At 46.0% G+C, this 26,735-nt stretch overlaps 16 non-coding genes across 16 annotated transcripts; all 16 read right to left on the bottom strand.

Annotated features, from left to right (window-relative positions):
* Positions 1–1,592: 1,592 nt before the first annotated feature.
* Positions 1,593–1,665, bottom strand: trnav-aac (transfer RNA valine (anticodon AAC)). The gene has a single exon. It is a non-coding gene; the product is annotated as a tRNA-Val (tRNA).
* A 774-nt stretch (positions 1,666–2,439) lies between these two features.
* On the bottom strand, positions 2,440–2,512 carry trnav-aac (transfer RNA valine (anticodon AAC)). Its single transcript has one exon. It is a non-coding gene; the product is annotated as a tRNA-Val (tRNA).
* Positions 2,513–4,351: 1,839 nt separating this feature from the next.
* On the bottom strand, positions 4,352–4,424 carry trnav-aac (transfer RNA valine (anticodon AAC)). The gene has a single exon. It is a non-coding gene; the product is annotated as a tRNA-Val (tRNA).
* Positions 4,425–5,198: 774 nt separating this feature from the next.
* On the bottom strand, positions 5,199–5,271 carry trnav-aac (transfer RNA valine (anticodon AAC)). Its single transcript has one exon. It is a non-coding gene; the product is annotated as a tRNA-Val (tRNA).
* Positions 5,272–7,052: 1,781 nt separating this feature from the next.
* Positions 7,053–7,125, bottom strand: trnav-aac (transfer RNA valine (anticodon AAC)). Its single transcript has one exon. It is a non-coding gene; the product is annotated as a tRNA-Val (tRNA).
* A 2,345-nt stretch (positions 7,126–9,470) lies between these two features.
* Positions 9,471–9,543, bottom strand: trnav-aac (transfer RNA valine (anticodon AAC)). The gene has a single exon. It is a non-coding gene; the product is annotated as a tRNA-Val (tRNA).
* A 2,091-nt stretch (positions 9,544–11,634) lies between these two features.
* trnav-aac (transfer RNA valine (anticodon AAC)) lies at positions 11,635–11,707 on the bottom strand. Its single transcript has one exon. It is a non-coding gene; the product is annotated as a tRNA-Val (tRNA).
* A 2,345-nt stretch (positions 11,708–14,052) lies between these two features.
* Positions 14,053–14,125, bottom strand: trnav-aac (transfer RNA valine (anticodon AAC)). The gene has a single exon. It is a non-coding gene; the product is annotated as a tRNA-Val (tRNA).
* A 1,839-nt stretch (positions 14,126–15,964) lies between these two features.
* On the bottom strand, positions 15,965–16,037 carry trnav-aac (transfer RNA valine (anticodon AAC)). Its single transcript has one exon. It is a non-coding gene; the product is annotated as a tRNA-Val (tRNA).
* A 1,951-nt stretch (positions 16,038–17,988) lies between these two features.
* Positions 17,989–18,061, bottom strand: trnav-cac (transfer RNA valine (anticodon CAC)). The gene has a single exon. It is a non-coding gene; the product is annotated as a tRNA-Val (tRNA).
* Positions 18,062–18,525: 464 nt separating this feature from the next.
* On the bottom strand, positions 18,526–18,598 carry trnav-aac (transfer RNA valine (anticodon AAC)). The gene has a single exon. It is a non-coding gene; the product is annotated as a tRNA-Val (tRNA).
* Positions 18,599–20,096: 1,498 nt separating this feature from the next.
* trnav-aac (transfer RNA valine (anticodon AAC)) lies at positions 20,097–20,169 on the bottom strand. Its single transcript has one exon. It is a non-coding gene; the product is annotated as a tRNA-Val (tRNA).
* Positions 20,170–21,562: 1,393 nt separating this feature from the next.
* On the bottom strand, positions 21,563–21,635 carry trnav-uac (transfer RNA valine (anticodon UAC)). The gene has a single exon. It is a non-coding gene; the product is annotated as a tRNA-Val (tRNA).
* A 547-nt stretch (positions 21,636–22,182) lies between these two features.
* trnav-cac (transfer RNA valine (anticodon CAC)) lies at positions 22,183–22,255 on the bottom strand. Its single transcript has one exon. It is a non-coding gene; the product is annotated as a tRNA-Val (tRNA).
* A 781-nt stretch (positions 22,256–23,036) lies between these two features.
* Positions 23,037–23,109, bottom strand: trnav-aac (transfer RNA valine (anticodon AAC)). The gene has a single exon. It is a non-coding gene; the product is annotated as a tRNA-Val (tRNA).
* A 773-nt stretch (positions 23,110–23,882) lies between these two features.
* On the bottom strand, positions 23,883–23,955 carry trnav-aac (transfer RNA valine (anticodon AAC)). The gene has a single exon. It is a non-coding gene; the product is annotated as a tRNA-Val (tRNA).
* Positions 23,956–26,735: the final 2,780 nt, after the last annotated feature.

Genomic DNA, 26,735 nt, shown 5'->3' with positions numbered 1-26,735 from the left:
CGGTTTCAAACCGGAGACCTTTCGCGTGTTAGGCGAACGTGATAATCACTACACAACGGAAACCTGTTAGCTTGAGCATAACCCTAGAAAATTTTGTCAGCAGAAGCTCCCACATGAACAGGTTTTCAGCGCAGGTTTAAACACTTAATAATATGACGCGGCTATCGGTTGAAGAGGTGGCGTGGTGCCAAGTAGACGCTGCTGAAGTTTCTGTTCCAGATAGCCTTTTCCCGAATAGCTGCTTGATGGTAAAGCAGGAGAATTTAAACATTAACTTTGTATAGCTCAAAACAATGAAACTGTTTCTGCCCGGTTTCAAACCGGAGACCTTTCGCGTGTTAGGCGAACGTGATAATCACTACACAACGGAAACCTATTAGCTTGAGCATAACCCTAGAAAATTTTGTCAGCAGAAGCTCCCACATGAACAGGTTTTCAGCGCAGGTTTAAACACTTAATAATATGACGAGGCTATCGGTTGAAGAGGTGGCGTGGTGCCAAGTAGACGCTGCTGAAGGCTCTGTTCCAGATAGACTCATCACGAATAGCTGCTTGATGGTAAAGCAGGAGAATTTAAACATTAACTTTGTTGATCTCAAAACAGTTTAGATGTTTCTGCCCGGTTTCGAACCAGGGACCTTTCGCGTGTGAGGCGAACGTGATAACCACTACACTACGAATACACATACACCTAGTATCTGGCAACCCATAAGAATCCCGTCATCAACCGTCCAGTCTAGTTCACAACATTTAATGGAACCAGGGTCAGAGTGGTCAGGTGTGAATGTAAGTGGTTATATCATACATATTTGAAACATATTATCCTAAACATCCATTCGCCCATCTGCTACCGCGGGGAACAATGCTAGCACGCTAGGCCTCAATTGTAAAGTCGTAACGACAGCGGCCAAAGCCCGCCACGACATGCTAATGGACTACGAACCGTCCATTGCACGCTAGACGATCCAGGATGAGACGGTTACCCCAGAAGTCCATGCTGGAGATGTGCACGTAGAAGACTCAGTAACGCTAGGCAAAACAGGAAAGGAGGTTGACACCAAGACACTCCTAAGAACTTCTCACAACCAGAGTTAGAGTTTAACTTTCACACAGTCTATGCTATCAACTGCGAGCACTAAACACAAATACTTTCACCATGTTTCCGCCCGGTCTCGAACCGGGGACCTTTCGCGTGTAAGGCGAACGTGATAACCACTAAACTACGGAAACCTGTGAGAATGAAAAAAAAACTAGAAAATTTTGTGATCAGAAGCACCCGCATGAACAGGTTTTCCGCGTTGGTTTAAATACTTAATAATATGACGAGGCTTGTAAAGTCGTAACGACAGCGGCCAAAGCCCACCATGACATACCAATGGCCTACGAACCGTCCATTGCATGCTAGACGATCCAGGATGAGACGGTTACCCCAGAAGTCCATGCTGGAGAGGTGCACGTAGAAGGCTCAGTAACGCTAGGAAAATCAGGAAAGGAGGTTGACACCCAGACACTTCTCACAACTAGAGTTCGAGTTTAACTTTCATACAGTCTATGCTCTCAACTGCGAGCGCTAAATACAAATACTTTCACCATGTTTCCGCCCGGTCTCGAACCGGGGACCTATCGCGTGTTAGGCGAACGTGATAACCACTACACTACGGAAACCATGTCGATTGAGCAAAACCCTAGAAAATGTTGCCAGCAGAAGCTCCCGCATGAACAGGTTTTCAGCGCAGGTTTAAACACTTAATAATATGACGCGGCTATCGGTTGAAGAGGTGGCGTGGTGCCAAGTAGACGCTGCTGAAGTTTCTGTTCCAGATAGCCTTTTCCCGAATAGCTGCTTGATAGTAAAGCAGGAGAATTTAAACATTAACTTTGTTGATCTCAAAACAGTTTTGATGTTTCCGCCCCGTTTCGAACCGGGGACCTTTCGCGTGTGAGGCGACCGTGATAACCACTACACTACGAAAACACATACACTGTGTATCTGGCGACCCATCAGAATCCCGTCATCAACCGTCCAGTCTAGTTCACACCATTTAATGGAACCAGGGTCAGAGTGGTCAGGTGTGAATGTAAGTGGTTATATCATACATATTTGAAACATATTATCCTAAACATCCATTCGCCCATCTGCTACAGCGGGGAACAATGCTAACACGCTAGGCCTCAATTGTAAAGTCGTAACGACAGCGGCCAAAGCCCGCCACGACATGCCAATGGCCTACGAACCGTCCATTGCATGCTAGACGATCCAGGATGAGACGGTTACCCCAGAAGTCCATGCTGGAGAGGTGCACGTAGAAGACTCAGTAACGCTAGGAAAATCAGGAAAGGAGGTTGACACCAAGACACTTCTCACAACGAGAGTTCGAGTTTAACTTTCATACAGTCTATGCTCTCAACTGCGAGCGCTAAATACAAATACTTTCACCATGTTTCCGCCCGGTCTCGAACCGGGGACCTATCGCGTGTTAGGCGAACGTGATAACCACTACACTACGGAAACCATGTCGATTGAGCAAAACCCTAGAAAATTTTGTCAGCAGAAGCTCCCGCATGAACAGGTTTTCAGCGCAGGTTTAAACACTTAATAATATGACGAGGCTATCAGTTGAAGAGGTGGCGTGGTGCCAAGTAGACGCTGCTGAAGGCTCTGTTCCAGATAGACTCATCACGAATAGCTGCTTGATAGTAAAGCAGGAGAATTTAAACATTAACTTTGTTGATCTCAAAACAGTATTGCTGTTTCCGCCCGGTTTCGTACCGGGGACCTTTCAAGTGTTAGGCAAACGTGATAACCACTACACTACGGAAACCATGTAGATTGAACAAAACCCTAGAAAATGTTGTCAGCAGAAGCTCCCGCATGAACAGGTTTTCAGAGCAGGTTTAAACACTTAATAATATGACGAGGCTATCGGTTGAAGAGTTGGCGTGGTGCCAAGTAGACGCTGCTGAAGTTTCTGTTCCAGATAGCCTTTTCCCGAACAGCTGCTTGATAGTAAAGCAGGAGAATTTAAACATTAACTTTGTATATCTCAAAACGATGAAACTCTTTCTGCCCGATTTCGAACCGGGGACCTATCGCATGTTAGGCGAACGTGATAATCACTACACAACGGAAACCTATTAGCTTGAGCATAACCCTAGAAAATTTTGTCAGCAGAAGCTCCCACATGAACAGGTTTTCAGCGCAGGTTTAAACACTTAATAATATGACGAGGCTATCGGTTGAAGAGGTGGCGTGGTGCCAAGTAGACGCTGCTGAAGGCTCTGTTCCAGATAGACTCATCACGAATAGCTGCTTGATGGTAAAGCAGGAGAATTTAAACATTAACTTTGTTGATCTCAAAACAGTTTAGATGTTTCTGCCCGGTTTCGAACCAGGGACCTTTCGCGTGTGAGGCGAACGTGATAACCACTACACTACGAATACACATACACCTAGTATCTGGCAACCCATAAGAATCCCGTCATCAACCGTCCAGTCTAGTTCACAACATTTAATGGAACCAGGGTCAGAGTGGTCAGGTGTGAATGTAAGTGGTTATATCATACATATTTGAAACATATTATCCTAAACATCCATTCGCCCATCTGCTACCGCGGGGAACAATGCTAGCACGCTAGGCCTCAATTGTAAAGTCGTAACGACAGCGGCCAAAGCCCGCCACGACATGCTAATGGACTACGAACCGTCCATTGCACGCTAGACGATCCAGGATGAGACGGTTACCCCAGAAGTCCATGCTGGAGATGTGCACGTAGAAGACTCAGTAACGCTAGGCAAAACAGGAAAGGAGGTTGACACCAAGACACTCCTAAGAACTTCTCACAACCAGAGTTAGAGTTTAACTTTCACACAGTCTATGCTATCAACTGCGAGCACTAAACACAAATACTTTCACCATGTTTCCGCCCGGTCTCGAACCGGGGACCTTTCGCGTGTAAGGCGAACGTGATAACCACTAAACTACGGAAACCTGTGAGAATGAAAAAAAAACTAGAAAATTTTGTGATCAGAAGCACCCGCATGAACAGGTTTTCCGCGTTGGTTTAAATACTTAATAATATGACGAGGCTTGTAAAGTCGTAACGACAGCGGCCAAAGCCCACCATGACATACCAATGGCCTACGAACCGTCCATTGCATGCTAGACGATCCAGGATGAGACGGTTACCCCAGAAGTCCATGCTGGAGAGGTGCACGTAGAAGGCTCAGTAACGCTAGGAAAATCAGGAAAGGAGGTTGACACCCAGACACTTCTCACAACTAGAGTTCGAGTTTAACTTTCATACAGTCTATGCTCTCAACTGCGAGCGCTAAATACAAATACTTTCACCATGTTTCCGCCCGGTCTCGAACCGGGGACCTATCGCGTGTTAGGCGAACGTGATAACCACTACACTACGGAAACCATGTCGATTGAGCAAAACCCTAGAAAATGTTGCCAGCAGAAGCTCCCGCATGAACAGGTTTTCAGCGCAGGTTTAAACACTTAATAATATGACGCGGCTATCGGTTGAAGAGGTGGCGTGGTGCCAAGTAGACGCTGCTGAAGTTTCTGTTCCAGATAGCCTTTTCCCGAATAGCTGCTTGATAGTAAAGCAGGAGAATTTAAACATTAACTTTGTTGATCTCAAAACAGTTTTGATGTTTCCGCCCCGTTTCGAACCGGGGACCTTTCGCGTGTGAGGCGACCGTGATAACCACTACACTACGAAAACACATACACTGTGTATCTGGCGACCCATCAGAATCCCGTCATCAACCGTCCAGTCTAGTTCACACCATTTAATGGAACCAGGGTCAGAGTGGTCAGGTGTGAATGTAAGTGGTTATATCATACATATTTGAAACATATTATCCTAAACATCCATTCGCCCATCTGCTACAGCGGGGAACAATGCTAACACGCTAGGCCTCAATTGTAAAGTCGTAACGACAGCGGCCAAAGCCCGCCACGACATGCCAATGGCCTACGAACCGTCCATTGCATGCTAGACGATCCAGGATGAGACGGTTACCCCAGAAGTCCATGCTGGAGAGGTGCACGTAGAAGACTCAGTAACGCTAGGAAAATCAGGAAAGGAGGTTGACACCAAGACACTTCTCACAATGAGAGTTCGAGTTTAACTTTCATACAGTCTATGCTCTCAACTGCGAGCGCTAAATACAAATACTTTCACCATGTTTCCGCCCGGTCTCGAACCGGGGACCTATCGCGTGTTAGGCGAACGTGATAACCACTACACTACGGAAACCATGTCGATTGAACAAAACCCTAGAAAATGTTGTCAGCAGAAGCTCCCGCATGAACAGGTTTTCAGAGCAGGTTTAAACACTTAATAATATGACGAGGCTATCGGTTGAAGAGTTGGCGTGGTGCCAAGTAGACGCTGCTGAAGTTTCTGTTCCAGATAGCCTTTTCCCGAACAGCTGCTTGATAGTAAAGCAGGAGAATTTAAACATTAACTTTGTATATCTCAAAACGATGAAACTCTTTCTGCCCGATTTCGAACCGGGGACCTATCGCATGTTAGGCGAACGTGATAATCACTACACAACGGAAACCTATTAGCTTGAGCATAACCCTAGAAAATTTTGTCAGCAGAAGCTCCCACATGAACAGGTTTTCAGCGCAGGTTTAAACACTTAATAATATGACGAGGCTATCGGTTGAAGAGGTGGCGTGGTGCCAAGTAGACGCTGCTGAAGGCTCTGTTCCAGATAGACTCATCACGAATAGCTGCTTGATGGTAAAGCAGGAGAATTTAAACATTAACTTTGTTGATCTCAAAACAGTTTAGATGTTTCTGCCCGGTTTCGAACCAGGGACCTTTCGCGTGTGAGGCGAACGTGATAACCACTACACTACGAATACACATACACCTAGTATCTGGCAACCCATAAGAATCCCGTCATCAACCGTCCAGTCTAGTTCACAACATTTAATGGAACCAGGGTCAGAGTGGTCAGGTGTGAATGTAAGTGGTTATATCATACATATTTGAAACATATTATCCTAAACATCCATTCGCCCATCTGCTACCGCGGGGAACAATGCTAGCACGCTAGGCCTCAATTGTAAAGTCGTAACGACAGCGGCCAAAGCCCGCCACGACATGCTAATGGACTACGAACCGTCCATTGCACGCTAGACGATCCAGGATGAGACGGTTACCCCAGAAGTCCATGCTGGAGAGGTGCACGTAGAAGACTCAGTAACGCTAGGCAAAACAGGAAAGGAGGTTGACACCAAGACACTCCTAAGAACTTCTCACAACCAGAGTTAGAGTTTAACTTTCACACAGTCTATGCTATCAACTGCGAGCACTAAACACAAATACTTTCACCATGTTTCCGCCCGGTCTCGAACCGGGGACCTTTCGCGTGTAAGGCGAACGTGATAACCACTAAACTACGGAAACCTGTGAGAATGAAAAAAAAACTAGAAAATTTTGTGATCAGAAGCACCCGCATGAACAGGTTTTCCGCGTTGGTTTAAATACTTAATAATATGACGAGGCTTGTAAAGTCGTAACGACAGCGGCCAAAGCCCACCACGACATACCAATGGCCTACGAACCGTCCATTGCATGCTAGACGATCCAGGATGAGACGGTTACCCCAGAAGTCCATGCTGGAGAGGTGCACGTAGAAGGCTCAGTAACGCTAGGAAAATCAGGAAAGGAGGTTGACACCCAGACACTTCTCACAACTAGAGTTCGAGTTTAACTTTCATACAGTCTATGCTCTCAACTGAACACGCTAGGCCTCAATTGTAAAGTCGTAACGACAGCGGCCAAAGCCCGCCACGACATGCCAATGGCCTACGAACCGTCCATTGCATGCTAGACGATCCAGGATGAGACGGTTACCCCAGAAGTCCATGCTGGAGAGGTGCACGTAGATGACTCAGTAACGCTAGGAAAATCAGGAAAGGAGGTTGACACCAAGACACTTCTCACAACGAGAGTTCGAGTTTAACTTTCATACGGTCTATGCTCTCAACTGCGAGCGCTAAATACAAATACTTTCACCATGTTTCCGCCCGGTCTCGAACCGGGGACCTTTCGCGTGTTAGGCGAACGTGATAACCACTACACTACGGAAACCATATAGATTGAACAAAACCCTAGAAAATTTTGTCAGCAGAAGCTCCCACATGAACAGGTTTTCAGCGCAGGTTTAAACACTTAATAATATGACGCGGCTATCGGTTGAAGAGTTGGCGTGGTGCCAAGTAGACGCTGCTGAAGTTTCTGTTCCAGATAGCCTTTTCCCGAACAGCTGCTTGATAGTAAAGCAGGAGAATTTAAACATTAACTTTGTATATCTCAAAACGATGAAACTCTTCCTGCCCGATTTCGAACCGGGGACCTATCGCATGTTAGGCGAACGTGATAATCACTACACAACGGAAACCTATTAGCTTGAGCATAACCCTAGAAAATTTTGTCAGCAGAAGCTCCCACATGAACAGGTTTTCAGCGCAGGTTTAAACACTTAATAATATGACGAGGCTATCGGTTGAAGAGGTGGCGTGGTGCCAAGTAGACGCTGCTGAAGGCTCTGTTCCAGATAGACTCATCACGAATAGCTGCTTGATGGTAAAGCAGGAGAATTTAAACATTAACTTTGTTGATCTCAAAACATTTTAGATGTTTCTGCCCGTTTTCGAACCGGGGACTACACTACGAATACACATACACCTAGTATCTGGCAACCCATCAGAATCCCGTCATCAACCGTCCAGTCTAGTTCACAACATTTAATGGAACCAGGGTCAGAGTGGTCAGGTGTGAATGTAAGTGGTTATATCATACATATTTGAAACATATTATCCTAAACATCCATTCGCCCATCTGCTACCGCGGGGAACAATGCTAGCACGCTAGGCCTCAATTGTAAAGTCGTAACGACAGCGGCCAAAGCCCGCCACGACATGCTAATGGACTACGAACCGTCCATTGCACGCTAGACGATCCAGGATGAGACGGTTACCCCAGAAGTCCATGCTGGAGATGTGCACGTAGAAGACTCAGTAACGCTAGGCAAAACAGGAAAGGAGGTTGACACCAAGACACGCCTAAGAACTTCTCACAACCAGAGTTAGAGTTTAACTTTCACACAGTCTATGCTATCAACTGCGAGCACTAAACACAAATACTTTCACCATGTTTCCGCCCGGTCTCGAACCGGGGACCTTTCGCGTGTAAGGCGAAGGTGATAACCACTAAACTACGGAAACCTGTGAGAATGAAAAAAAAACTAGAAAATATTGTGATCAGAAGCACCTGCATGAACAGGTTTTCCGCGTTGGTTTAAATACTTAATAATATGACGAGGCTTGTAAAGTCGTAACGACAGCGGCCAAAGCCCACCACGACATACCAATGGCCTACGAACCGTCCATTGCATGCTAGACGATCCAGGATGAGACGGTTACCCCAGAAGTCCATGCTGGAGAGGTGCACGTAGAAGGCTCAGTAACGCTAGGAAAATCAGGAAAGGAGGTTGACACCCAGACATTTCTCACAACTAGAGTTCGAGTTTAACTTTCATACAGTCTATGCTCTCAACTGCGAGCGCTAAATACAAATACTTTCACCATGTGTCCGCCCGGTCTCGAACCGGGGACCTATCGCGTGTTAGGCGAACGTGATAACCACTACACTACGGAAACCATGTCGATTGATCAAAACCCTAGAAAATTTTGCCAGCAGAAGCTCCCGCATGAACAGGTTTTCAGCGCAGGTTTAAACACTTAATAATATGACGCGGCTATCGGTTGAAGAGGTGGCGTGGTGCCAAGTAGACGCTGCTGAAGTTTCTGTTCCAGATAGCCTTTTCCCGAATAGCTGCTTGATAGTAAAGCAGGAGAATTTAAACATTAACTTTGTTGATCTCAAAACAGTTTTGATGTTTCCGCCCGGTTTCGAACCGAGGACCTTTCGCGTGTGAGGCGACCGTGATAACCACTACACTACGAAAACACATACACTGTGTATCTGGCGACCCATCAGAATCGCGTCATCAACCGTCCAGTCTAGTTCACAACATTTAATGGAACCAGGGTCAGAGTGGTCAGGTGTGAATGTAAGTGGTTATATCATACATATTTGAAACATATTATCCTAAACATCCATTCGCCCATCTGCTACAGCGGGGAACAATGCTAACACGCTAGGCCTCAATTGTAAAGTCGTAACGACAGCGGCCAAAGCCCGCCACGACATGCCAATGGCCTACGAACCGTCCATTGCATGCTAGACGATCCAGGATGAGACGGTTACCCCAGAAGTCCATGCTGGAGAGGTGCACGTAGAAGACTCAGTAACGCTAGGAAAATCAGGAAAGGAGGTTGACACCAAGACACTTCTCACAACGAGAGTTCGAGTTTAACTTTCATACAGTCTATGCTCTCAACTGCGAGCGCTAAATACAAATACTTTCACCATGTTTCCGCCCGGTCTCGAACCGGGGACCTTTCGCGTGTTAGGCGAACGTGATAACCACTACACTACGGAAACCATGTCGATTGAGCAAAACCCTAGAAAATTTTGTCAGCAGAAGCTCCCGCATGAACAGGTTTTCAGCGCAGGTTTAAACACTTAATAATATGACGAGGCTATCAGTTGAAGAGGTGGCGTGGTGCCAAGTAGACGCTGCTGAAGGCTCTGTTCCAGATAGACTCATCACGAATAGCTGCTTGATAGTAAAGCAGGAGAATTTAAACATTAACTTTGTTGATCTCAAAACAGTATTGCTGTTTCCGCCCGGTTTCGTACCGGGGACCTTTCAAGTGTTAGGCGAACGTGATAACCACTACACTACGGAAACCATGTAGATTGAACAAAACCCTAGAAAATGTTGTCAGCAGAAGCTCCCGCATGAACAGGTTTTCAGAGCAGGTTTAAACACTTAATAATATGACGAGGCTATCGGTTGAAGAGTTGGCGTGGTGCCAAGTAGACGCTGCTGAAGTTTCTGTTCCAGATAGCCTTTTCCCGAACAGCTGCTTGATAGTAAAGCAGGAGAATTTAAACATTAACTTTGTATATCTCAAAACGATGAAACTCTTTCTGCCCGATTTCGAACCGGGGACCTATCGCATGTTAGGCGAACGTGATAATCACTACACAACGGAAACCTATTAGCTTGAGCATAACCCTAGAAAATTTTGTCAGCAGAAGCTCCCACATGAACAGGTTTTCAGCGCAGGTTTAAACACTTAATAATATGACGAGGCTATCGGTTGAAGAGGTGGCGTGGTGCCAAGTAGACGCTGCTGAAGGCTCTGTTCCAGATAGACTCATCACGAATAGCTGCTTGATGGTAAAGCAGGAGAATTTAAACATTAACTTTGTTGATCTCAAAACAGTTTAGATGTTTCTGCCCGGTTTCGAACCAGGGACCTTTCGCGTGTGAGGCGAACGTGATAACCACTACACTACGAATACACATACACCTAGTATCTGGCAACCCATAAGAATCCCGTCATCAACCGTCCAGTCTAGTTCACAACATTTAATGGAACCAGGGTCAGAGTGGTCAGGTGTGAATGTAAGTGGTTATATCATACATATTTGAAACATATTATCCTAAACATCCATTCGCCCATCTGCTACCGCGGGGAACAATGCTAGCACGCTAGGCCTCAATTGTAAAGTCGTAACGACAGCGGCCAAAGCCCGCCACGACATGCTAATGGACTACGAACCGTCCATTGCACGCTAGACGATCCAGGATGAGACGGTTACCCCAGAAGTCCATGCTGGAGATGTGCACGTAGAAGACTCAGTAACGCTAGGCAAAACAGGAAAGGAGGTTGACACCAAGACACTCCTAAGAACTTCTCACAACCAGAGTTAGAGTTTAACTTTCACACAGTCTATGCTATCAACTGCGAGCACTAAACACAAATACTTTCACCATGTTTCCGCCCGGTCTCGAACCGGGGACCTTTCGCGTGTAAGGCGAACGTGATAACCACTAAACTACGGAAACCTGTGAGAATGAAAAAAAAACTAGAAAATTTTGTGATCAGAAGCACCCGCATGAACAGGTTTTCCGCGTTGGTTTAAATACTTAATAATATGACGAGGCTTGTAAAGTCGTAACGACAGCGGCCAAAGCCCACCACGACATACCAATGGCCTACGAACCGTCCATTGCATGCTAGACGATCCAGGATGAGACGGTTACCCCAGAAGTCCATGCTGGAGAGGTGCACGTAGAAGGCTCAGTAACGCTAGGAAAATCAGGAAAGGAGGTTGACACCCAGACACTTCTCACAACTAGAGTTCGAGTTTAACTTTCATACAGTCTATGCTCTCAACTGAACACGCTAGGCCTCAATTGTAAAGTCGTAACGACAGCGGCCAAAGCCCGCCACGACATGCCAATGGCCTACGAACCGTCCATTGCATGCTAGACGATCCAGGATGAGACGGTTACCCCAGAAGTCCATGCTGGAGAGGTGCACGTAGATGACTCAGTAACGCTAGGAAAATCAGGAAAGGAGGTTGACACCAAGACACTTCTCACAACGAGAGTTCGAGTTTAACTTTCATACGGTCTATGCTCTCAACTGCGAGCGCTAAATACAAATACTTTCACCATGTTTCCGCCCGGTCTCGAACCGGGGACCTTTCGCGTGTTAGGCGAACGTGATAACCACTACACTACGGAAACCATATAGATTGAACAAAACCCTAGAAAATTTTGTCAGCAGAAGCTCCCACATGAACAGGTTTTCAGCGCAGGTTTAAACACTTAATAATATGACGCGGCTATCGGTTGAAGAGTTGGCGTGGTGCCAAGTAGACGCTGCTGAAGTTTCTGTTCCAGATAGCCTTTTCCCGAACAGCTGCTTGATAGTAAAGCAGGAGAATTTAAACATTAACTTTGTATATCTCAAAACGATGAAACTCTTCCTGCCCGATTTCGAACCGGGGACCTATCGCATGTTAGGCGAACGTGATAATCACTACACAACGGAAACCTATTAGCTTGAGCATAACCCTAGAAAATTTTGTCAGCAGAAGCTCCCACATGAACAGGTTTTCAGCGCAGGTTTAAACACTTAATAATATGACGAGGCTATCGGTTGAAGAGGTGGCGTGGTGCCAAGTAGACGCTGCTGAAGGCTCTGTTCCAGATAGACTCATCACGAATAGCTGCTTGATGGTAAAGCAGGAGAATTTAAACATTAACTTTGTTGATCTCAAAACATTTTAGATGTTTCTGCCCGTTTTCGAACCGGGGACTACACTACGAATACACATACACCTAGTATCTGGCAACCCATCAGAATCCCGTCATCAACCGTCCAGTCTAGTTCACAACATTTAATGGAACCAGGGTCAGAGTGGTCAGGTGTGAATGTAAGTGGTTATATCATACATATTTGAAACATATTATCCTAAACATCCATTCGCCCATCTGCTACCGCGGGGAACAATGCTAGCACGCTAGGCCTCAATTGTAAAGTCGTAACGACAGCGGCCAAAGCCCGCCACGACATGCTAATGGACTACGAACCGTCCATTGCACGCTAGACGATCCAGGATGAGACGGTTACCCCAGAAGTCCATGCTGGAGATGTGCACGTAGAAGACTCAGTAACGCTAGGCAAAACAGGAAAGGAGGTTGACACCAAGACACGCCTAAGAACTTCTCACAACCAGAGTTAGAGTTTAACTTTCACACAGTCTATGCTATCAACTGCGAGCACTAAACACAAATACTTTCACCATGTTTCCGCCCGGTCTCGAACCGGGGACCTTTCGCGTGTAAGGCGAAGGTGATAACCACTAAACTACGGAAACCTGTGAGAATGAAAAAAAAACTAGAAAATATTGTGATCAGAAGCACCTGCATGAACAGGTTTTCCGCGTTGGTTTAAATACTTAATAATATGACGAGGCTTGTAAAGTCGTAACGACAGCGGCCAAAGCCCACCACGACATACCAATGGCCTACGAACCGTCCATTGCATGCTAGACGATCCAGGATGAGACGGTTACCCCAGAAGTCCATGCTGGAGAGGTGCACGTAGAAGGCTCAGTAACGCTAGGAAAATCAGGAAAGGAGGTTGACACCCAGACATTTCTCACAACTAGAGTTCGAGTTTAACTTTCATACAGTCTATGCTCTCAACTGCGAGCGCTAAATACAAATACTTTCACCATGTGTCCGCCCGGTCTCGAACCGGGGACCTATCGCGTGTTAGGCGAACGTGATAACCACTACACTACGGAAACCATGTCGATTGATCAAAACCCTAGAAAATTTTGCCAGCAGAAGCTCCCGCATGAACAGGTTTTCAGCGCAGGTTTAAACACTTAATAATATGACGCGGCTATCGGTTGAAGAGGTGGCGTGGTGCCAAGTAGACGCTGCTGAAGTTTCTGTTCCAGATAGCCTTTTCCCGAATAGCTGCTTGATAGTAAAGCAGGAGAATTTAAACATTAACTTTGTTGATCTCAAAACAGTTTTGATGTTTCCGCCCGGTTTCGAACCGAGGACCTTTCGCGTGTGAGGCGACCGTGATAACCACTACACTACGAAAACACATACACTGTGTATCTGGCGACCCATCAGAATCGCGTCATCAACCGTCCAGTCTAGTTCACAACATTTAATGGAACCAGGGTCAGAGTGGTCAGGTGTGAATGTAAGTGGTTATATCATACATATTTGAAACATATTATCCTAAACATCCATTCGCCCATCTGCTACAGCGGGGAACAATGCTAACACGCTAGGCCTCAATTGTAAAGTCGTAACGACAGCGGCCAAAGCCCGCCACGACATGCCAATGGCCTACGAACCGTCCATTGCATGCTAGACGATCCAGGATGAGACGGTTACCCCAGAAGTCCATGCTGGAGAGGTGCACGTAGAAGACTCAGTAACGCTAGGAAAATCAGGAAAGGAGGTTGACACCAAGACACTTCTCACAACGAGAGTTCGAGTTTAACTTTCATACAGTCTATGCTCTCAACTGCGAGCGCTAAATACAAATACTTTCACCATGTTTCCGCCCGGTCTCGAACCGGGGACCTTTCGCGTGTTAGGCGAACGTGATAACCACTACACTACGGAAACCATGTCGATTGAGCAAAACCCTAGAAAATTTTGTCAGCAGAAGCTCCCGCATGAACAGGTTTTCAGCGCAGGTTTAAACACTTAATAATATGACGAGGCTATCAGTTGAAGAGGTGGCGTGGTGCCAAGTAGACGCTGCTGAAGGCTCTGTTCCAGATAGACTCATCACGAATAGCTGCTTGATAGTAAAGCAGGAGAATTTAAACATTAACTTTGTTGATCTCAAAACAGTATTGCTGTTTCCGCCCGGTTTCGTACCGGGGACCTTTCAAGTGTTAGGCGAACGTGATAACCACTACACTACGGAAACCATGTAGATTGAACAAAACCCTAGAAAATGTTGTCAGCAGAAGCTCCCGCATGAACAGGTTTTCAGAGCAGGTTTAAACACTTAATAATATGACGAGGCTATCGGTTGAAGAGTTGGCGTGGTGCCAAGTAGACGCTGCTGAAGTTTCTGTTCCAGATAGCCTTTTCCCGAACAGCTGCTTGATAGTAAAGCAGGAGAATTTAAACATTAACTTTGTATATCTCAAAACGATGAAACTCTTTCTGCCCGATTTCGAACCGGGGACCTATCGCATGTTAGGCGAACGTGATAATCACTACACAACGGAAACCTATTAGCTTGAGCATAACCCTAGAAAATTTTGTCAGCAGAAGCTCCCACATGAACAGGTTTTCAGCGCAGGTTTAAACACTTAATAATATGACGAGGCTATCGGTTGAAGAGGTGGCGTGGTGCCAAGTAGACGCTGCTGAAGGCTCTGTTCCAGATAGACTCATCACGAATAGCTGCTTGATGGTAAAGCAGGAGAATTTAAACATTAACTTTGTTGATCTCAAAACAGTTTAGATGTTTCTGCCCGGTTTCGAACCAGGGACCTTTCGCGTGTGAGGCGAACGTGATAACCACTACACTACGAATACACATACACCTAGTATCTGGCAACCCATAAGAATCCCGTCATCAACCGTCCAGTCTAGTTCACAACATTTAATGGAACCAGGGTCAGAGTGGTCAGGTGTGAATGTAAGTGGTTATATCATACATATTTGAAACATATTATCCTAAACATCCATTCGCCCATCTGCTACCGCGGGGAACAATGCTAGCACGCTAGGCCTCAATTGTAAAGTCGTAACGACAGCGGCCAAAGCCCGCCACGACATGCTAATGGACTACGAACCGTCCATTGCACGCTAGACGATCCAGGATGAGACGGTTACCCCAGAAGTCCATGCTGGAGATGTGCACGTAGAAGACTCAGTAACGCTAGGCAAAACAGGAAAGGAGGTTGACACCAAGACACTCCTAAGAACTTCTCACAACCAGAGTTAGAGTTTAACTTTCACACAGTCTATGCTATCAACTGCGAGCACTAAACACAAATACTTTCACCATGTTTCCGCCCGGTCTCGAACCGGGGACCTTTCGCGTGTAAGGCGAACGTGATAACCACTAAACTACGGAAACCTGTGAGAATGAAAAAAAAACTAGAAAATTTTGTGATCAGAAGCACCCGCATGAACAGGTTTTCCGCGTTGGTTTAAATACTTAATAATATGACGAGGCTTGTAAAGTCGTAACGACAGCGGCCAAAGCCCACCACGACATACCAATGGCCTACGAACCGTCCATTGCATGCTAGACGATCCAGGATGAGACGGTTACCCCAGAAGTCCATGCTGGAGAGGTGCACGTAGAAGGCTCAGAAACGCTAGGAAAATCAGGAAAGGAGGTTGACACCCAGACACTTCTCACAACTAGAGTTCGAGTTTAACTTTCATACAGTCTATGCTCTCAACTGCGAGCGCTAAATACAAATACTTTCACCATGTTTCCGCCCGGTCTCGAACCGGGGACCTATCGCGTGTTAGGCGAACGTGATAACCACTACACTACGGAAACCATATCGATTGAGCAAAACCCTAGAAAATTTTGCCAGCAGAAGCTCCCGCATGAACAGGTTTTCAGCGCAGGTTTAAACACTTAATAATATGACGCGGCTATCGGTTGAAGAGGTGGCGTGGTGCCAAGTAGACGCTGCTGAAGTTTCTGTTCCAGATAGCCTTTTCCCGAATAGCTGCTTGATAGTAAAGCAGGAGAATTTAAACATTAACTTTGTTGATCTCAAAACAGTTTTGATGTTTCCGCCCCGTTTCGAACCGGGGACCTTTCGCGTGTGAGGCGACCGTGATAACCACTACACTACGAAAACACATACACTGTGTATCTGGCGACCCATCAGAATCCCGTCATCAACCGTCCAGTCTAGTTCACAACATTTAATGGAACCAGGGTCAGAGTGGTCAGGTGTGAATGTAAGTGGTTATATCATACATATTTGAAACATATTATCCTAAACATCCATTTGCCCATCTGCTACCGCGGGGAACAATGCAAGCACACTAGGCCTCAATTGTAAAGTCGTAACGACAGCGGCCAAAGCCCGCCACGACATGCTAATGGACTACGAACCGTCCATTGCACGCTAGACGATCCAGGATGAGACGGTTACTCCAGAAGTCCATGCTGGAGAGGTGCACGTAGAAGACTCAGTAACGCTAGGCAAAAAAGGAAAGGAGGTTGACACCAAGACACTCCTAAGAACTTCTCACAACTAGAGTTAGAGTTTAACTTTCACACAGTCTATGCTATCAACTGCGAGCACTAAATACAAATACTTTCACCATGTTTCCGCCCAGTCTCGAACCGGGGATCTTTCCCGTGTTAGGCGAACGTGATAACCACTACACTACGGAAACCATGTAGAATGAGCAAAACCCTAGAAAATTTTGTCAGCAGAAGCTCCCGCATGAACAGGTTTTCAGCGCAGGTTTAAACACTTAATAATATGACGCGGCTATCGGTTGAAGAGGTGGCGTGGTGCCAAGTAGACGCTGCTGAAGTTTCTGTTCCAGATAGCCTTTTCCCGAATAGCTGCTTGATAGTAAAGCAGGAGAATTTAAACATTAACTTTGTTGATCTCAAAACAGTTTTGATGTTTCCGCCCCGTTTCGAACCGGGGACCTTTCGCGTGTGAGGCGACCGTGATAACCACTACACTACGAAAACACATACACTGTGTATCTGGCGACCCATCAGAATCCCGTCATCAACCGTCCAGTCTAGTTCACAACATTTAATGGAACCAGGGTCAGAGTGGTCAGGTGTGAATGTAAGTGGTTATATCATACATATTTGAAACATATTATCCTAAACATCCATTTGCCCATCTGCTACCGCGGGGAACAATGCAAGCACACTAGGCCTCAATTGTAAAGTCGTAACGACAGCGGCCAAAGCCCGCCACGACATGCTAATGGACTACGAACCGTCCATTGCACGCTAGACGATCCAGGATGAGACGGTTACTCCAGAAGTCCATGCTGGAGAGGTGCACGTAGAAGACTCAGTAACGCTAGGCAAAAAAGGAAAGGAGGTTGACACCAAGACACTCCTAAGAACTTCTCACAACTAGAGTTAGAGTTTAACTTTCACACAGTCTATGCTATCAACTGCGAGCACTAAATACAAATACTTTCACCATGTTTCCGCCCAGTCTCGAACCGGGGATCTTTCCCGTGTTAGGCGAACGTGATAACCACTACACTACGGAAACCATGTAGAATGAGCAAAACCCTAGAAAATTTTGTCAGCAGAAGCTCCCGCATGAACAGGTTTTCAGCGCAGGTTTAAACACTTAATAATATGACGCGGCTATCGGTTGAAGAGTTGGCGTGGTGCCAAGTAGACGCTGCTGAAGTTTCTGTTCCAGATAGCCTTTTCCCGAATAGCTGCTTGATAGTAAAGCAGGAGAATTTAAACATTAACTTTGTTGATCTCAAAACAGTTTTGATGTTTCCGCCCGGTTTCGAACCGGGGACCTTTCGCGTGTGAGGCGAACGTGATAACCACTACACTACAAAAACACAAACACTCAGTATCTGGCAACCCATAAGAATCGCGTCATCAACCGTCCAGTCTAGTTCACAACATTTAATGGAACCAGGGTCAGAGTGGTCAGGTGTGAATGTAAGTGGTTATATCATACATATTTGAAACATATTATCCTAAACATCCATTCGCCCATCTGCTACAGCGGGGAACAATGCTAACACGCTAGGCCTCAATTGTAAAGTCGTAACGACAGCGGCCAAAGCCCGCCACGACATGCCAATGGCCTACGAACCGTCCATTGCATGCTAGACGATCCAGGATGAGACGGTTACCCCAGAAGTCCATGCTGGAGAGGTGCACGTAGATGACTCAGTAACGCTAGGAAAATCAGGAAAGGAGGTTGACACCAAGACACTTCTCACAACGAGAGTTCGAGTTTAACTTTCATACGGTCTATGCTCTCAACTGCGAGCGCTAAATACAAATACTTTCACCATGTTTCCGCCCGGTCTCGAACCGGGGACCTTTCGCGTGTTAGGCGAACGTGATAACCACTACACTACGGAAACCATGTAGATTGAACAAAACCCTAGAAAATTTTGTCAGCAGAAGCTCCCACATGAACAGGTTTTCAGCGCAGGTTTAAACACTTAATAATATGACGCGGCTATCGGTTGAAGAGTTGGCGTGGTGCCAAGTAGACGCTGCTGAAGTTTCTGTTCCAGATAGCCTTTTCCCGAACAGCTGCTTGATAGTAAAGCAGGAGAATTTAAACATTAACTTTGTATATCTCAAAACGATGAAACTCTTCCTGCCCGATTTCGAACCGGGGACCTATCGCATGTTAGGCGAACGTGATAATCACTACACAACGGAAACCTATTAGCTTGAGCATAACCCTAGAAAATTTTGTCAGCAGAAGCTCCCACATGAACAGGTTTTCAGCGCAGGTTTAAACACTTAATAATATGACGAGGCTATCGGTTGAAGAGGTGGCGTGGTGCCAAGTAGACGCTGCTGAAGGCTCTGTTCCAGATAGACTCATCACGAATAGCTGCTTGATGGTAAAGCAGGAGAATTTAAACATTAACTTTGTTGATCTCAAAACATTTTAGATGTTTCTGCCCGGTTTCGAACCGGGGACTACACTACGAATACACATACACCTAGTATCTGGCAACCCATCAGAATCCCGTCATCAACCGTCCAGTCTAGTTCACAACATTTAATGGAACCAGGGTCAGAGTGGTCAGGTGTGAATGTAAGTGGTTATATCATACATATTTGAAACATATTATCCTAAACATCCATTCGCCCATCTGCTACCGCGGGGAACAATGCTAGCACGCTAGGCCTCAATTGTAAAGTCGTAACGACAGCGGCCAAAGCCCGCCACGACATGCTAATGGACTACGAACCGTCCATTGCACGCTAGACGATCCAGGATGAGACGGTTACCCCAGAAGTCCATGCTGGAGATGTGCACGTAGAAGACTCAGTAACGCTAGGCAAAACAGGAAAGGAGGTTGACACCAAGACACTCCTAAGAACTTCTCACAACCAGAGTTAGAGTTTAACTTTCACACAGTCTATGCTATCAACTGCGAGCACTAAACACAAATACTTTCACCATGTTTCCGCCCGGTCTCGAACCGGGGACCTTTCGCGTGTAAGGCGAACGTGATAACCACTAAACTACGGAAACCTGTGAGAATGAAAAAAAAACTAGAAAATTTTGTGATCAGAAGCACCCGCATGAACAGGTTTTCCGCGTTGGTTTAAATACTTAATAATATGACGAGGCTTGTAAAGTCGTAACGACAGCGGCCAAAGCCCACCACGACATACCAATGGCCTACGAACCGTCCATTGCATGCTAGACGATCCAGGATGAGACGGTTACCCCAGAAGTCCATGCTGGAGAGGTGCACGTAGAAGGCTCAGTAACGCTAGGAAAATCAGGAAAGGAGGTTGACACCCAGACACTTCTCACAACTAGAGTTCGAGTTTAACTTTCATACAGTCTATGCTCTCAACTGCGAGCGCTAAATACAAATACTTTCACCATGTTTCCGCCCGGTCTCGAACCGGGGACCTATCGCGTGTTAGGCGAACGTGATAACCACTACACTACGGAAACCATATCGATTGAGCAAAACCCTAGAAAATTTTGCCAGCAGAAGCTCCCGCATGAACAGGTTTTCAGCGCAGGTTTAAACACTTAATAATATGACGCGGCTATCGGTTGAAGAGGTGGCGTGGTGCCAAGTAGACGCTGCTGAAGTTTCTGTTCCAGATAGCCTTTTCCCGAATAGCTGCTTGATAGTAAAGCAGGAGAATTTAAACATTAACTTTGTTGATCTCAAAACAGTTTTGATGTTTCCGCCCCGTTTCGAACCGGGGACCTTTCGCGTGTGAGGCGACCGTGATAACCACTACACTACGAAAACACATACACTGTGTATCTGGCGACCCATCAGAATCCCGTCATCAACCGTCCAGTCTAGTTCACAACATTTAATGGAACCAGGGTCAGAGTGGTCAGGTGTGAATGTAAGTGGTTATATCATACATATTTGAAACATATTATCCTAAACATCCATTTGCCCATCTGCTACCGCGGGGAACAATGCAAGCACACTAGGCCTCAATTGTAAAGTCGTAACGACAGCGGCCAAAGCCCGCCACGACATGCTAATGGACTACGAACCGTCCATTGCACGCTAGACGATCCAGGATGAGACGGTTACTCCAGAAGTCCATGCTGGAGAGGTGCACGTAGAAGACTCAGTAACGCTAGGCAAAAAAGGAAAGGAGGTTGACACCAAGACACTCCTAAGAACTTCTCACAACTAGAGTTAGAGTTTAACTTTCACACAGTCTATGCTATCAACTGCGAGCACTAAATACAAATACTTTCACCATGTTTCCGCCCAGTCTCGAACCGGGGATCTTTCCCGTGTTAGGCGAACGTGATAACCACTACACTACGGAAACCATGTAGAATGAGCAAAACCCTAGAAAATTTTGTCAGCAGAAGCTCCCGCATGAACAGGTTTTCAGCGCAGGTTTAAACACTTAATAATATGACGCGGCTATCGGTTGAAGAGTTGGCGTGGTGCCAAGTAGACGCTGCTGAAGTTTCTGTTCCAGATAGCCTTTTCCCGAATAGCTGCTTGATAGTAAAGCAGGAGAATTTAAACATTAACTTTATATATCTCAAAACGATGAAACTGTTTCTGCCCGGTTTCGAACCGGGGACCTATCGCGTGTTAGGCGAACGTGATAATCACTACACAACGGAAACCTATTAGCTTGAGCATAACCCTAGAAAATGTTGTCAGCAGAAGCTCCCGCATGAACAGGTTTTCAGCGCAGGTTTAAACACTTAATAATATGACGAGGCTATCGGTTGAAGAGGTGGCGTGGTGCCAAGTAGTCACTGCTGAAGGTCCTGTTCCAGACAGACTTTTCCCGAATAGCTGCTTGATAGCAAAGCAGGAGAATTTAAACATTAAATTTGTAATTAATGCTGTTTCCGCCCGGTCTTGAACCGGGGACCTTTCGCGTGTAAGGCGAACGTGATAACCACTACACTACGGAAACCTGTGCGAAAGAAAAAAAAACTAGAAAATATTGTCATCAGAAGCACCCGCATGAACAGGTTTTCCGCGTTGGTTTAAATACTTAATAATATGACGAGGCTATCGGTTGAAGAGGGGGCGTGGTGCCAAGTAGACGCTGCTGAAGTTTCTGTTCCAGATAGACTCATCCCGAATAGCTGCATGATAGTAAAGCAGGAGAATTTAAACATTAACTTTGTATAGCTCAAAACAATGAAACTGTTTCTGCCCGGTTTCAAACCGGAGACCTTTCGCGTGTTAGGCGAACGTGATAATCACTACACAACGGAAACCTGTTAGCTTGAGCATAACCCTAGAAAATTTTGTCAGCAGAAGCTCCCACATGAACAGGTTTTCAGCGCAGGTTTAAACACTTAATAATATGACGAGGCTATCGGTTGAAGAGGTGGCGTGGTGCCAAGTAGACGCTGCTGAAGGCTCTGTTCCAGATAGACTCATCACGAATAGCTGCTTGATAGTAAAGCAGGAGAATTTAAACATTAACTTTGTTGATCTCAAAACAGTTTTGATGTTTCCGCCCGGTTTCGAACCGGGGACCTTTCGCGTGTGAGGCGAACGTGATAACCACTACACTACAAAAACACATACACGCAGTATCTGGCAACCCATAAGAATCCCGTCATCAACCGTCCAGTCTAGTTCACAACATTTAATGGAACCAGGGTCAGAGTGGTCAGGTGTGAATGTAAGTGGTTATATCATACATATTTGAAACATATTATCCTAAAAATCCATTCGCCCATCTGCTACCGCGGGGAACAATGCTAGCACGCTAGGCCTCAATTGTAAAGTCGTAACGACAGCGGCCAAAGCCCGCCACGACATGCTAATGGACTACGAACCGTCCATTGCACGCTAGACGATCCAGGATGAGACGGTTACCCCAGAAGTCCATGCTGGAGAGGTGCACGTAGAAGACTCAGTAACGCTAGGCAAAACAGGAAAGGAGGTTGACACCAAGACACTCCTAAGAACTTCTCACAACTAGAGTTAGAGTTTAACTTTCATACAGTCTATGCTCTCAACTGCGAGCACTAAATACAAATACTTTCACCATGTTTCCGCCCGGTCTCGAACCGGGGACCTATCGCGTGTAAGGCGAACTTGATAACTACACTACGGAAACCTTTGAGAATGAAAACAAACCTAGAAAATATTGTGATCAGAAGCACCCGCATGAACAGGTTTTCAGCGCAGGTTTAAACACTTAATAATATGACGCGGCTATCGGTTGAAGAGTTGGCGTGGTGCCAAGTAGACGCTGCTGAAGTTTCTGTTCCAGATAGCCTTTTCCCGAATAGCTGCTTGATAGTAAAGCAGGAGAATTTAAACATTAACTTTGTTGATCTCAAAACAGTATTGCTGTTTCCGCCCGGTTTCGAACCGGGGACCTTTCGCGTGTTAGGCGAACGTGATAACCACTACACTACGGAAACCATGTCGATTGATCAAAACCCTAGAAAATTTTGCCAGCAGAAGCTCCCGCATGAACAGGTTTTCAGCGCAGGTTTAAACACTTAATAATATGACGCGGCTATCGGTTGAAGAGGTGGCGTGGTGCCAAGTAGACGCTGCTGAAGTTTCTGTTCCAGATAGCCTTTTCCCGAATAGCTGCTTGATAGTAAAGCAGGAGAATTTAAACATTAACTTTGTTGATCTCAACACAGTTTTGATGTTTCCGCCCAGTTTCGAACCGGGGACCTTTCGCGTGTGAGGCTAACGTGATAACCACTACACTACGGAAACACATACACAAGAATCTGGCAACCCATCAGAATCCTGTCATCAACCGTCCAGTCGAGTTCACACCATTTAATGGAACCAGGGTCAGAGTGGTCAGGTGTGAATGTAAGTGGTTATATCATACATATTTGAAACATATTATCCTAAACATCCATTCGCCCATCTGCTACAGCGGGGAACAATGCTAACACGCTAGGCCTCAATTGTAAAGTCGTAACGACAGCGGCCAAAGCCCGCCACGACATGCCAATGGCCTACGAACCGTCCATTGCATGCTAGACGATCCAGGATGAGACGGTTACCCCAGAAGTCCATGCTGGAGAGGTGCACGTAGAAGACTCAGTAACGCTAGGAAAATCAGGAAAGGAGGTTGACACCAAGACACTTCTCACAACGAGAGTTCGAGTTTAACTTTCATACAGTCTATGCTCTCAACTGCGAGCGCTAAATACAAATACTTTCACCATGTTTCCGCCCGGTCTCGAACCGGGGACCTTTCGCGTGTTAGGCGAACGTGATAACCACTACACTACGGAAACCATGTCGATTGAGCAAAACCCTAGAAAATTTTGTCAGCAGAAGCTCCCGCATGAACAGGTTTTCAGCGCAGGTTTAAACACTTAATAATATGACGAGGCTATCAGTTGAAGAGGTGGCGTGGTGCCAAGTAGACGCTGCTGAAGGCTCTGTTCCAGATAGACTCATCACGAATAGCTGCTTGATAGTAAAGCAGGAGAATTTAAACATTAACTTTGTTGATCTCAAAACAGTATTGCTGTTTCCGCCCGGTTTCGTACCGGGGACCTTTCAAGTGTTAGGCGAACGTGATAACCACTACACTACGGAAACCATGTAGATTGAACAAAACCCTAGAAAATGTTGTCAGCAGAAGCTCCCGCATGAACAGGTTTTCAGAGCAGGTTTAAACACTTAATAATATGATGCGGCTATCGGTTGAAGAGTTGGCGTGGTGCCAAGTAGACGCTGCTGAAGTTTCTGTTCCAGATAGCCTTTTCCCGAATAGCTGCTTGATGGTAAAGCAGGAGAATTTAAACATTAACTTTGTATATCTCAAAACGATGAAACTCTTTCTGCCCGGTTTCAAACCGGAGACCTTTCGCGTGTTAGGCGAACGTGATAATCACTACACAACGGAAACCTATTAGCTTGAGCATAACCCTAGAAAATTTTGTCAGCAGAAGCTCCCACATGAACAGGTTTTCAGCGCAGGTTTAAACACTTAATAATATGACGAGGCTATCGGTTGAAGAGGAGGCGTGGTGCCAAGTAGACGCTGCTGAAGGCTCTGTTCCAGATAGACTCATCACGAATAGCTGCTTGATGGTAAAGCAGGAGAATTTAAACATTAACTTTGTTGATCTCAAAACAGTTTAGATGTTTCTGCCCGGTTTCGAACCAGGGACCTTTCGCGTGTGAGGCGAACGTGATAACCACTACACTACGAATACACATACACCTAGTATCTGGCAACCCATAAGAATCCCGTCATCAACCGTCCAGTCTAGTTCACAACATTTAATGGAACCAGGGTCAGAGTGGTCAGGTGTGAATGTAAGTGGTTATATCATACATATTTGAAACATATTATCCTAAACATCCATTCGCCCATCTGCTACCGCGGGGAACAATGCTAGCACGCTAGGCCTCAATTGTAAAGTCGTAACGACAGCGGCCAAAGCCCGCCACGACATGCTAATGGACTACGAACCGTCCATTGCACGCTAGACGATCCAGGATGAGACGGTTACCCCAGAAGTCCATGCTGGAGATGTGCACGTAGAAGACTCAGTAACGCTAGGCAAAACAGGAAAGGAGGTTGACACCAAGACACTCCTAAGAACTTCTCACAACCAGAGTTAGAGTTTAACTTTCACACAGTCTATGCTATCAACTGCGAGCACTAAACACAAATACTTTCACCATGTTTCCGCCCGGTCTCGAACCGGGGACCTTTCGCGTGTAAGGCGAACGTGATAACCACTAAACTACGGAAACCTGTGAGAATGAAAAAAAAACTAGAAAATTTTGTGATCAGAAGCACCCGCATGAACAGGTTTTCCGCGTTGGTTTAAATACTTAATAATATGACGAGGCTTGTAAAGTCGTAACGACAGCGGCCAAAGCCCACCACGACATACCAATGGCCTACGAACCGTCCATTGCATGCTAGACGATCCAGGATGAGACGGTTACCCCAGAAGTCCATGCTGGAGAGGTGCACGTAGAAGGCTCAGTAACGCTAGGAAAATCAGGAAAGGAGGTTGACACCCAGACACTTCTCACAACTAGAGTTCGAGTTTAACTTTCATACAGTCTATGCTCTCAACTGCGAGCGCTAAATACAAATACTTTCACCATGTTTCCGCCCGGTCTCGAACCGGGGACCTATCGCGTGTTAGGCGAACGTGATAACCACTACACTACGGAAACCATGTCGATTGAGCAAAACCCTAGAAAATTTTGCCAGCAGATGCTCCCGCATGAACAGGTTTTCAGCGCAGGTTTAAACACTTAATAATATGACGCGGCTATCGGTTGAAGAGGTGGCGTGGTGCCAAGTAGACGCTGCTGAAGTTTCTGTTCCAGATAGCCTTTTCCCGAATAGCTGCTTGATAGTAAAGCAGGAGAATTTAAACATTAACTTTGTTGATCTCAAAACAGTTTTGATGTTTCCGCCCCGTTTCGAACCGGGGACCTTTCGCGTGTGAGGCGACCGTGATAACCACTACACTACGAAAACACATACACTGTGTATCTGGCGACCCATCAGAATCCCGTCATCAACCGTCCAGTCTAGTTCACAACATTTAATGGAACCAGGGTCAGAGTGGTCAGGTGTGAATGTAAGTGGTTATATCATACATATTTGAAACATATTATCCTAAACATCCATTTGCCCATCTGCTACCGCGGGGAACAATGCAAGCACACTAGGCCTCAATTGTAAAGTCGTAACGACAGCGGCCAAAGCCCGCCACGACATGCTAATGGACTACGAACCGTCCATTGCACGCTAGACGATCCAGGATGAGACGGTTACTCCAGAAGTCCATGCTGGAGAGGTGCACGTAGAAGACTCAGTAACGCTAGGCAAAAAAGGAAAGGAGGTTGACACCAAGACACTCCTAAGAACTTCTCACAACTAGAGTTAGAGTTTAACTTTCACACAGTCTATGCTATCAACTGCGAGCACTAAATACAAATACTTTCACCATGTTTCCGCCCAGTCTCGAACCGGGGATCTTTCCCGTGTTAGGCGAACGTGATAACCACTACACTACGGAAACCATGTAGAATG

This window comes from Gadus chalcogrammus, chromosome 5, assembly GCF_026213295.1.
Source record: "Gadus chalcogrammus isolate NIFS_2021 chromosome 5, NIFS_Gcha_1.0, whole genome shotgun sequence".
Lineage (NCBI taxonomy): Eukaryota > Metazoa > Chordata > Actinopteri > Gadiformes > Gadidae > Gadus > Gadus chalcogrammus.
This window is presented reverse-complemented; position numbering and strand designations above follow the sequence as displayed.